Source organism: Capsicum annuum, chromosome 2, assembly GCF_002878395.1.
Source record: "Capsicum annuum cultivar UCD-10X-F1 chromosome 2, UCD10Xv1.1, whole genome shotgun sequence".
Classification (NCBI taxonomy): domain Eukaryota; kingdom Viridiplantae; phylum Streptophyta; class Magnoliopsida; order Solanales; family Solanaceae; genus Capsicum; species Capsicum annuum.
In genome coordinates, this window is record NC_061112.1 from 103,416,476 (window position 1) to 103,429,382 (window position 12,907).

The 12,907-nt window shown below is 34.0% G+C and overlaps 1 long non-coding RNA gene across 1 annotated transcript; it reads right to left on the minus strand.

Annotated features, from left to right (window-relative positions):
- Positions 1-9,596: 9,596 nt before the first annotated feature.
- LOC107861058 lies at positions 9,597-12,211 on the minus strand. Its single transcript, XR_001671720.2, has 3 exons — positions 11,966-12,211; positions 11,354-11,419; positions 9,597-9,919 (listed from the first exon to the last, which is right to left on the minus strand). It is a non-coding gene; the product is annotated as an uncharacterized LOC107861058 (long non-coding RNA).
- Positions 12,212-12,907: the final 696 nt, after the last annotated feature.

Sequence of the window (12,907 nt, forward strand, 5' to 3'; positions counted from 1 at the left end):
AGGTCATAGCCTACGCCTCTAGACAGCTTAAGACCCATAAGAAGAATTATCCTACTCATGACTTGAGTTAGCAGCTGTAGTGTTTGCCTTAAAGATTTGGAGGCATTATTTTTATGGGGTACATGTAGATATGTTCATAGATCACAAGAGCTTGTAGTATGTCATTTCTCAGAAAGATTTAAATTTACATTAGAGAAGGTGGTTAGAGTTTTTGAAAGATTATGACATGAGTGTTCTTTACCATCTGGGCAAGGCCAATGTAGTGGTTGACTCTCTCAGTAGATTTTCTATGGGTAGTATTACTCATGTTGAGGATGATAAGAAGAAGTTAGTTTAGGAAGTTCATCAGCTTGGCCGACTTAGTTTTCGGTTAGTCGATTTAGCCGAAGGTAGTGTATGATTACAGAATAGTTTCGAATCTTTTCTAGTTTCCAAGGTGAAGAAAAAATAGGATCAAGATCCTAGTCTTGTTAAGCTAAAAGAGTAAGTCAAAGATCAGAAAGTAGAGGTTTTCTCCCAAGGGGGAGATGGTGTTTTGTGTTGCTAAGGTCGGCTATGTGTGCCAGGAGTAGACGACTTGAGGCAACAAATTCTTGCAGAAACGTATGTTGCGTGTTACTCTATTCTTCTAGGGGTCATTAAGATGTACCGTGACTTGCAGGAGATCTATTAGTGGAGTGGGATGAAGAGGGATATTATAGAATTTGTAGTTAAATGCTCTCCATATCAGTAAGTTAATGTTGAGCACCAGAAGCCTAGCAGGTACATGCAGGAGTTCAGTATTCCCAAATGGAAATGGGAAGAAGAGAACATGGACTTTTTGATGGGTTTTACTCGTACTCATCATCAGCATAATTCTACATGGGTTATCATAGATAGGATGGCAAAATCAACTCATTTTTTGCCAGTCCATACCTCCTATTCAGCCGAGGACTATGCCAAACTCTATATCAAAGAATTGGTCAGGTTACACGGAGTCCCAGTAACTATTATCTCCTATACGTGTACCCAGTTTATCACTCATTTCTAGAAATCATTCTAAAAGGGTCTTGGTACCCAAGTCCATCTCAGTATAACCTTCCACCCTCAGATAGATGGTCAGGAAAAAAGGACCATTTAGACTCTGAAAGATATGCTAAGAGCATGCATTGTTGATTTTATAGGTATTTGGAATGACCACTTGCCTTTGATCAAGTTCACGTATAATAACAACTATCATTCCAGTATTTAGATAGCTCCATTTGAGGCTCTCTATAGTAGGAGATGCAGATCTCAAATTGGATGGTTCGAGGTAGGTGAGGCCGTAATAATAGGGCCTGACCTAGTGTCGGATTCCTTAGAGAACGTTTAGATGATTAGAGAAACACTTAGGGCTTCCCAGAGCTGACAAAAGTCTTATGGAGATATGAAGAGAAAGGATCTCAAATTTGAGTTTAATTATTTTATTTACTTGAAAATCTCTCCCATGAAAGAAGTAAAGAAGTTCAACAAGAAGGGAAAGCTCAGTCCCTTATATGTTGGTCCTTACAAGATTCTCAGTCCTTTCGGAAAGGTAGCTTATGAGCATAAGTTGCCTTTGGATCTAGCTTCAGTACATCCAGTATTCCATGTCTCCTTACAAAAAAAATGTATGTCACCCAGCAATAATAGTCTCCTTAGAGGATGTAAATATTCAGAATGATCTCTCTTCCGAAGAGGTTCAAGTCCAGATCCTCGATCATCAGATTCACAGACATAAGAACAAATAAGTTCCCTTAGTCAAAGTTCTTTGGCGGAATCAGTCCGTATAGGAAGCTACTTAGGAAGCAGAAGCATATATGAGGACCAAGTATCCTCACTTCTTCTCCGCAACTTTAGATCCAGCTTAAGGTAACCGTCTTCCTTAGCTTTACTCAGTTTCATGTTCAGCTATAATTATAACTTGGTATCTATTTGCCATTTCATATTCAGTCATGCATTCATAAATCAGTGTAGTCATGTACTCATGCATCAGATATTCATGTTCAATATGAAACCATAGCTTATCAGTAGCTTCAGTCATGTATTCCATGCATCAGATATGCATGTTCAGTGCAAGAGCTCACTTTGTCAGTAGTTTAGTCATGTAGTCATGCATCAGAAATGCATGTTCAGTGTGTAAAATCAGTCCATCAGTGTCTCATCTTAATCATTCTCACTCAAGGATGAATGTTCCCAAGGGGGAGATATTGTAATACCCCGTATTAGTTACCTTAAGATTAACTCCTAATCTATGAGTTATCCAATATAAAATTTTTGAAATACTCAGTATTTTCATTTAAATCCTGCCATTGCATAGGAAATTGAATTAGCTTTCCAACGATATAAAATTTGCCTAAATCCGATAACCGGGTAAGAAGTTATGGCTATTTTAATTTTCAATAATTAAACACTATCATTCAGGCTAGTATCGCATCGCGGACTATGTCAAAATGGCAATTGTCTGTTTCTAGTGAGTTACTGTGATACAGGCTTATCGCACCACAGCTTCTCTTTATATTTTGTAAATTTCAGGTGTACCAACGCGATCCCACTGCGTCGCGGTGAACTTCCAAGTCGCATCCAAGGAGGCAACGCGATACCATTGCGTTGCTCCACTAGCCACATTCCCATTTGTCATCTTCCAGTATCTTGGCGTGATAGTGCCGCGTTGCGCAAGGTGCCTAAATCAAGAATTTTCAGTAATGATTTTAAATCATTCCCAGGGGTAATTGGGTATTTTTCCATGACCCAAGTCAGCATTTAGCACATAAATTACCCCAAATCAACCTGGTTACATCATTATTATTCAATTTTCCCCAAAATTAAAGCATTCTCTCTCAAGAAAACAAACCCAAGCATCAAGAATCAAGGTCAAAATTCAAGAATTTCTTCAAGAACCTTCAATAACTAATACTCCAAGGTATCTTAGGTGTTCATCTATAGGTTCCTTTCACCCATAAAGTCCACAAATCCATTTTCAAACTATAATATTGTTGAATTATGAATTTCCATGCTTAAATTGAATTGAATTGAATTGAATCCATATTCATGTTACTGTTGGGTTTTAGTTCATGATTAAATTATAAGCTTTTATGAAATTAATCATTTAATGTGTTGAATTACATGATCTTCATGTTAAACTCTTCAATTTGCAAGTTTATTTATGTAGCCATAATAACTATATGTGTCGATTATTGTATGATCTAAGCATGCTCCCCATGTGATTGATAAAATGCCTATGTGAATTAAATAGTGCCCTTATAACATGATAGCATGTATTCTCCATTCATGTATGAGTAAATGCTTTACAAGTGTTTGCTAAAATGTCTCAATGAGTGGATTGTGATTAAGTAGCCATTATTATGTTTTCAATATTATGCTACGCTTTACTTTTCATGCTATCGAGTCCTGGGGGTATTTAATACCCAATAATTTAGTTATTTACCTAGAGCCAGTGTCAATTACAAAATAGTATGTCATGTCGCGATCAGTAGTACTCTCAGTCAGTTACAAAACTCAGTATAACTCAGTAAGTTACAGAACTTACGAAAAACTCAGTAAACTCAGTCTCAGTCCAATCTAGTTTGAAATACGCAATTCAATGTCCTTTAGTTGGGTGTAGGATTCAGCACTGAGTGAACCGAAGGATGGGGGCTCACCTGCTAGTAGAGGGTGTGATCCTTAGAAGCAATCCCAGAGTTCCAAAACTACATAGCCAGCGTAAGTTGAAACATCAACCTGCCAGTTGAGGGTTGATGAGGTGTTTTAACTTGACAGATGAGGGTTCCACCATTCTCGCTATAGTACCTGTAAGATAAAGGTAACTTCAGCTTGTGTTTACCTGTGACACGGTACTGACACCCTTTAAATTAGGGTTACAGATGGGACACCAACTCAGTTATCTTATCTTATTTGGGGAATATCGGTTAAATAATTACCTCCCACAGTTTTAGTTTTAGTCTTTAGAATAGAACTTAGTTCAGTTCTACAGAATTAGAACTGTCAGATACAGTCAATCAATAACAGTAACTCAGTTATTAGAAATCTCAAATTATCAATTACTCTGTATCAGAACTCAGTACTTAGCTTCAGAAAAGCTCAGTTATAGTAAATATATATATATATATATGCATAGTAATGCATGCTTAGTATTTACTGTAGTTCAGATTATCCACGTACTCTCATATTTAGTTTCACTCTATTATTCAGTCAGTTATTGTTCATGCATATGAACCCTTGCATTCAGCCTTATCTTATCTAACATACCAGTACATTCCACGTACTAATGCATACTTTTTCTTTGCACTATGATGTCTTATATCATAAGTTGGACACTCAGGTTCCTGACCGTGCATAGATAGATCCAGATTCAGCCAGCTGTAGATTTAGTAGTGAGTCCTGATCTATCGAGGATATTCTTTCATTTCACTATTATAGTAGACTCAGTATTTCAGTAGATGGAGTTAGTTGGGGGATTATCCCATTAACTCTACTTTCAAACAGTTTCAGATTAGAGGCTTTTCAGACAGTGTTCAATGATGTGTGAGCTAATGCTAACACATTTGAGGCTTTTGACTAGAAATAATTGTAAAGTCTTAAGCAACTTTTGTTATTTTTGTTTGTTTTGTCTTTGCTAATGTAGGAAAGTCAAGATGCAAGGAAACCAAAGACAATAAGAGCAAAAGAGGTAAATTTAGAACAAGTGGCCGTGAAAGTATAGTTGACGACTTGTCTGATAAGTCTTCAAGTTTGTGATAAGTTATCAGAGTCATCCTTAGCTGTAGATAGTGTGAGAAAGTTGGAGTAGAAGTGTGAAGATTTTCCCTGATAAGCTGCCAGGTATCTGATAAGCCATCAAGAATGTCGTCACTCAGAAGAAGAAGATTTTTTGATGACTTATCCTAATAAGCTATCAGATCTCTGATAAGCCTTCGGGCATGTCGTCACTCAGAAGCAGAAGGCAAAAATTTGAAGCATGCCTGACGACATGTTTTGATAAGCTATCAGAACACTGATAAGCCGTCAGGCATGTCATCGCATATAAGCAGAAGGCAAGAAATAGGAATCATGTCTGACGACATGGTCTGATAAGCTATCAGATCTCTTATAAGCCATCAGACATGTCGTCGGCTAAGGAGAAAAATCTGAATTTTTAATTTCAAATTTTACTTAAGTTACGTATTTAAATAGCAGCTTTTAGGATTTCATTGGGGCGCTAAACATCTTGAACTTATTCCAAAGACTACTTCACTTCTCTTTGGTCTCTAAACTTGGATTTAAATTTTCAATTCTTTGATTTAGTTTTGAGATATTCTTCTTGAATTTAGGAAGAGAATAAATTTCTAACTACATCTTTTGTAAGTTTAATCACTTTGAATTATGAATTCATCTATTGTTATCCCTTTATCTTTCATGTGGAACTAAAACCCACAACTAGGGTTGTGGGATCTATGATTACTCATATATTATCTTAATAGTTAGTTAGGGTTCGAGTGATTATGGGAACATCTTGAAAAATTTTGTATAAATTTTTTTTGTTGGTTGCAAACAATAGATCTCACCTGATGTTGATTGGCTCGAACAGAGAAATAAACTAAAGGTAGTGAATTATCAACGAGGATTTGGGAAGGTTAAGTTCCCATCTAATGATTAATGATGTAACAATATTAATCAACTCGAAATAAAATCAGTATGAATAGATTGTTTTCCTAAGTTCGAGAGAATTAGGGAGTTCAATATCTAGGTAGGTTGAGAAACACTTAGATGGACTATCGAAACTGATAATTTGGTGTTTCCCATAAGTCATGACAATCTAGTACAACAACTATTATTCAATGAAGGATTATTAATCATAGTGAACACAACTCTAGTTTTTCTATATCATTGATTTGAAATATTGCAATTTAAGCTTTGAGTTCTAAGGCGAATTGAAGTGTTCATAACTTTTATTCAATCATTAAAAAACCCCACTTTATCTTTTCATATCATTTGTTTGAATTTAACTTGTAGCTTTAGTTTTAAATTAATTTAATCATCACTCACATTATTCCTCGTAGATTCGACCCCGACTCTAAAGTTGGCTAAATATATTGACGACGACCTCCTTGCACTAAATTGATGTGTAAGTTGAGAGTTATCATTAAATTTTATAGATTGTTATTTTAGTTTATACACTTTATCACTATTTATAGATTTTGAACCTTATGGCATTTCACCCTATTTTTCCATATTTATTACATTATTACTTTTTAATGCTCATAGCAGATATCAGTCGTAGGTTAGCTTACGGTCCTTCGAGTTTGTAAGCACCATGTAGCGTCTGGGGTACAGACTCAGGGCATTATAAATTGTGACACATATGAAACGTGTAAGCTGAATCAAGAATCCAATACTCACAAGGTTTGAAGTTACCATCATAAACTACCAAAAGTTCTCCATCACTACCCCCATCTTCAACAAAACTTGCTTCACCAGACTTGCCTTCGGTTTTGGAGCTTCTTTTTTCTCTCTATTCTATAACTTCCAACACTCAAATTTGATATGGCCCTTCTTTTTACAGTAATTACAGGTTTTATTTTTGTTTCTGGATTTTTACCTATTCCTATCATTACCCCCAGAATTCCTCTCATGAGTCCTTCTTCTAGCAATAAGACTATCTCCTTGAGTCTCCAACCTATTCACATAATGTTTTATCTTCTCCTTAGAGAATAACACATCATAGACTTCATCTATCTTCAGGGTATCACGACTATATAAAAGCATATCCCTAAAAGTAGTGTATGATGCAAGTAGTGAACACAACAAAATCAACATTAGATCTTCCCTATCGTACTTAACCTCTAGAGTCTCTAAATTATAGACGATTTTCTTAAATACAAATAGGTGATACTCCAAGGACGCACCCTCAGACATGTGATGGGAATAAAGTTGTTGTTTGAGATGCAACTTACTTGTTAGGCTCTTTGTCATACATAGTGATTCTATTTTAAACCACAACGTATGGACAACGGTCTTCTTCAAAACATCCTGTATAATCTAATTAGATAAATGAAGGTGAATCTGAGATAGAGGCTTTCGATCCTTACACCATTTGTCCTCGTCCGTCCACAATGAGGGCATCTTATTAAATCCTAATAGAGCATTGTCCAAATCCATCTGTGCAAGCACAGATCGTATCTTAACCTTCCATAAAGAAAATCTGGTGTTGCGATCCAACAACAGAATATCATATATCATGGTTTCCATTCTCGAGAAAACAATCGAATAGGCTTTGATACCAATTTTTTATGATTCGAATAGAATAAGAAACCACATGTAAAATAAAAAAAAGAACAATATACAGATTTATGTGAAAACTCTTACAGAAAAGACCACAGGCAGAAGCAGGGGAGGTTTCACTATAATAGAGAGAGAGTACAATGTGGAGAAGGCTGAATTTTCTAAATAATCAAAAGAACCCACTAAATTGTACTTATATAATATGTGGGCACAAATAGGTCCTAGGTGCAAAAACAGAAAGGTCTATACCATGGGGACTTTGCCCATGCACACCTAGTAGGATCAGTGATGGTAGCATAGGGATCGAGTTGCGAAACTTTCAGGGCTGAACCAACAAAATCTGGGCCATAACTCTAACAGACATCTTCTTAAGTAGTGATAAATCACTTTCAGGAGAGGATGATGAATATATATTAGAGGGGGAATTAAACATAAAATATCTGAATATGTTATTTTCTTCTATTCAATTTCTAAGGGGTTGTAAAAGAATATTTCCTCATATAGATTTTACTATTAAATCTATATATCATGTGTTTGGCTAGACATACTAGTTAAAATTAGAATTATATGTTTATGAAATCCTGTAATATTATTTATCTCATATATAAAAGATGGGGTTGATATAATCCCAAATTTTGAGAAGAAATTACTTCTAAGAAAATTAGAGGAGGGGTTATAATCGTTAAAAATAAAGGTTCTCCCCTCTCTCTCTTCATCTCCTTTTATTACCATGACTAGTCAAGAATTGAATCATAGAAATACGTACATAAACAAAATATCAAAATAATAGAAGGAGAACGACATAATTCTTTAAGTGACAAAGGTATTAAAAAGTTGAAGTAAATGCATGTATATTTAAATTAATAACTTTGAAAAATTCCTTTATAGCAAGATCCAAAAGACTCGAACTGACTTCATCCTCCTCTTTGGTAAGAAAAACCCTAAATCTAGCTAGAGTTTTCATATCATGAAGCCTCTTAGGTTGGGTCTGCACCTTTCGATGGCGGTTTTCTTTGTTTCAACCATTTTTTAAGTGCCCCTTTTTATGACCTACGAGGGCTTGGTTGGATGAAATGAGTTGTCCATATCATCTTCATTGATACATAGAAATGCCTTGTTGTCCATTTTGCTTTTTATTTTTTGTGACTTTCATGTTTATAATTTTGGGAAGAGGAGGACAAATATCTATATACAAGGAAAAACTAGAAGAGACTTGGTGTGTCAGGTGAGGGTTGGGTTTGAAGACAACTCAAGTTTTATGTAATTTTGGATACATTAGAAAATATCTTGACCATTTTATTTCATTTCTTTATTTGGCATAGGTGCATTTATTATTCCGATAAGAAGATATTCAATTAGTAAACCACAAATTTAAATTGAGTAAATAATAACCGTCATCAAGACATATTTTGTTTGGCACAATGCCCTTACATTTAGCGTGTTTATTTAGAAACCCATAAATTATTTAGTAATATTAATTACCTCTATGAATTTGGTTATTTGATAGTCTTTACTCTAGTATGATCACATGCTAATAGAGTGAGAAGATTATATTCTTTGCTCACATGATTTTTTTATTAATTATTTTAAAATACAAGAGCTTCACTTTTAATGAAAAATATATTTGATTAGAAATAATGAGATTTTGACCAATCTTATTTTACAGATTTTGCCTAGAAGTAAAAAATTTACCGTTGAAACAGATAATCATTACATTTATATAAGATATAACAAGAATCATACCATTGAAGTTTTATTATCTTGCAAAAACTTTTTATTCTACTAAAATAAAAGAGCTCTAACAAAATACTTTAAGTTTTTTCTCCCAATTTTTCAAAAAATAAAATCAAACATCATTAGAGTAGAAAATATATTGACACACTCCTTTCTAATAGTGTTTGATTGAAAATCTTTTATCTTTTCTACTTCATACACATTTCTTTTTGATAAAATAACAAAGAAAATGAGGAATAACTGAATAATTAAGAAATTGAGCATTGCTCTTTTATCAATACAAAGCATAATATCATACTCATACATGCAAGAAAATTATTAACTCCTGTGAATTTGCAATAAAGAATTATCGAAAAAAATCCATATGATTTACAATTTATCAATTTTCTACGTAATATTTCAAGTAGTCCCCAACCATCATATACTAATAATAATAGGACGTTATGAAAGGTAGGCTACAATAAATTTTAACTATTTGCATAAGAAGAAGCTATAAATTTTGTCATGTAACAATCATGAGCTCTTTTGTCATTTTCTACCCAAATACTCAAGCATTTTCTAAATCAGTTTCAACTAACATCTATTCCCTAGACATTGAAATTACTATATCATCGACATATGCTAAATGTATAACAATTGACTTTGTTCAGAACAGCAAAACATACATATATTAATACTACGGATAAAGGGACAACCCAGTAGTCCTAGATGATATAAAAAAGCAACTACATCATATTTCCCCCATATTTAATAAGACACTAACATTTTGATAACAGTCTTTACAACCTTTATTAAGAAGAAACAACACAAAAACTACATCATATGCTTAGATTGTTTTGGACTCATCATCTGAGTCTTCAATGGTGATCACATCCACCTCAATTCTCTTCTTTCTTTATTCTTTTACCTGTAACAAGATAAAACTTATATCAATCATTAATGATTTTGCATATACAAAGATCTCTGGAACCCTAAGCCAAAAAGATATGTGGCCATCAAAGAGGGATTAGGTGGAGACGTGAAACCCTAGAATTTGAGAAAGATTCTGCTCCTAAAGCATTAGATTTTGTAGTTTGTCTCGATGAAATTAATATTCTAATCTTTCTTCTAAGAACGTATTTAATTAACCTCATTAATAGGGACCAAAAATGTTGCTAGTATAGAAGGTTAAAAAGCTAACCACACATTAATTCACTTGAATGCTACATATAAATATGATTCATGGGGGGAATTAACAAAAATTCATAAAGTGGGTGGTAATTCACTGTAGTATGGTACAAACAGAAATCCTTTAAGGGTTCATTTGGTTCAAAGAATTAATTAGTTTATCCCAATAAATATTTTGAGATTAAACCTATCGCATATTAGATTAAAAGATTAGCTAAAATCAATGTTATTTTTATGCCAAAATCTTGGTATCACTTATCTCATATAAAATGTGGGATTGATATAATCCCTAGTCCTTCGTATTGCCATGACTTACGAATTCGATCATAGAATATATCCACATAAATAAAATATTGAAACAAAAGAAGGAGAAAAATATAAATCATTTTCTTCATGAAGAAAAAATATCAAGAAAGTTCATGTTTAAATTAATGAATGAACCTCATCCATAACACTAGCAAGAATACGTGAAATGGCTTTTTGATTCTTTTTGGTAAGACTATCCCTGATCCGACCTAGTACCATCAAGTCATGAACCCTGAAAAGATCTATAGGGGCCTGTGGTCAGCTACTGGACAAAGCTTGAGGCGAAGGTAGAGCTGCCGGGCTACCAAAAATTTGCACACCCTCATTTGACAATTGATGAGCATTTGAAGAGGCATTTTCAGATGTTGTAGAAACAATATGTTGATTGAAAAATTCCAAGGAAGTAGAAGAACCTAGCTGGTGTTGATAGTCAGAAAGTTTCACAAACTTTTTATTTTGGGGGGTTCCTTTTATGGCCTTCTATGGCTTGGTTTGAGGAGACGTTCTTTTCACAATGAATACATTCATACATATAGATACCCTTATGTCCATTGTATTCCTGTATTTTGGTTACGTTCATGCTTAACAATTTAGGGAGAGGAGGATGAGGAATATATATTTTAAGTAAGAAAATAGATGTTGTAGGGGGAGTTGGGTTTGGGGAAAACTCATCTTTTATTCAAATAATTGGATGTATTTTTTCAAAAAAAAATGGGGTTAGGGGAAGACGAAATGGAGAAGTAGATTACAAGTTGGGGAGTCGAACCTCACCAACAAGGTGAAAGCTCAATATCCAACAAACTAAACTACTAAGAATCCCTTATTGGATGTATTGGAAATTTACTCTATTCTCTGATGAAAATCATACCTGAATCTAATTTGGCATAAGCGACATCTTGTTAAATGAATAGAAAAAGACAATTGTAGCAAATATCTGCAGATTGAAGACAATGATTAGTGAAGGATAAGATGAAAATTTCTATTTGCGATTTCTTAAATCAACGATATATTTATATTAACCTGAGTTATAGTTCAACCAGGTAAGGAAAACAACGTTATGGAAATTAAAGAATTGTTAAACCAAGTTAACATTCAGCCAGACAAATAAAACTGCACAATTTAAATAAAGAGTCATTAAAACCTAAGTTAACATTAAACTAGATAAAGAAAACAACACAATCACAATTAAGGAATATTAAAACCCAACTTAAAACTTAACTAGATAAGGAAAATAGCTGAAATAACTGTCAATGATCAAACTTTGCAAAACCTTTCCACCATTTAAATTCAAAATCACCAAAAATTAAAATATTACAATAAAATTAGCTTTAAAACACAAAATTTTGCTCACAAATAATAATGGAAAGTAAAGCACACAAGAATCAACTAAAAATAAAATTAAAACCAAACACAAAAAAGCCACCAACTCCAAATTTTTTTCTTCAAAATGAGAGCAACCAAGATAAAGATTAGCACATACCTATTTTACCTAGGGATCAAACCTCACAAAGAAGATATAAAAATCCAATCTATATGTATATATAGCTGAATGAAGAACAACAAAGAAACAAAGGGAAAAAGGAGGATTAAATCAATTTAAAGTATACAAGAGAGGGAGGGGGGAAAAAGCAAGTGGTTGAAAACAAAAGCTGTAAATAGATTGACAGAAAGAAAGAAAAGCTTTTAAAGAGAGGGATATAGAATCCAAATAAATTAAACACGTAAAAAAAATCATCACAACACAACACACAACTCAACACATACAACAATAACCAACACCAAACACTGACATGTGGCAGGAAAATTGGGTGGGTGAGTAGGGGTGGGGGTTTTAACTTTATAGGAAGGGAGTCAAAGAATAATTCCAATCAGATGATGCCATATGGAGTACTGGACATATTCCCTCTCTCTTTAATTACACCATTCACACTTCTTTTCATATTTTTCTCACTTCTCTTATGGGTGGTGGTAGGGTAGCTTTGTGGGAAGCACGTAAAAGAACAATGTCACAATGGGTGGGTGGGTAGGGGTTATGATACCAAACAGTATCTAAATGAGCACAAAATAGTCCACAAGTGACCCGCAAATACCCGTAACAAGCAAGACATAAAATGACATAAGGAAGCAAACACAAACTTAATGATAAAAAGATAGATAACTTGACACAAGGGAAACATATAAAGTAGTAACTAAAGAGTTTATTAAACTCTAAAACCCCTACAAAACACGTTAACAAGCACCAAGTACTTACGATGATAAAAGAGAGGAGTCCACCACTCAAGCACCAATGTTTCTAACAAATAAGCAATCACAAGATATTCCACCCTTGAATGCTATCCTAGTTACAAGTTTTGGTTTTGTGCCTCAAGGAGAGAGGACTTGGTATTTCAAAAGTTCAAGACTTACAATAATCATCAACTCA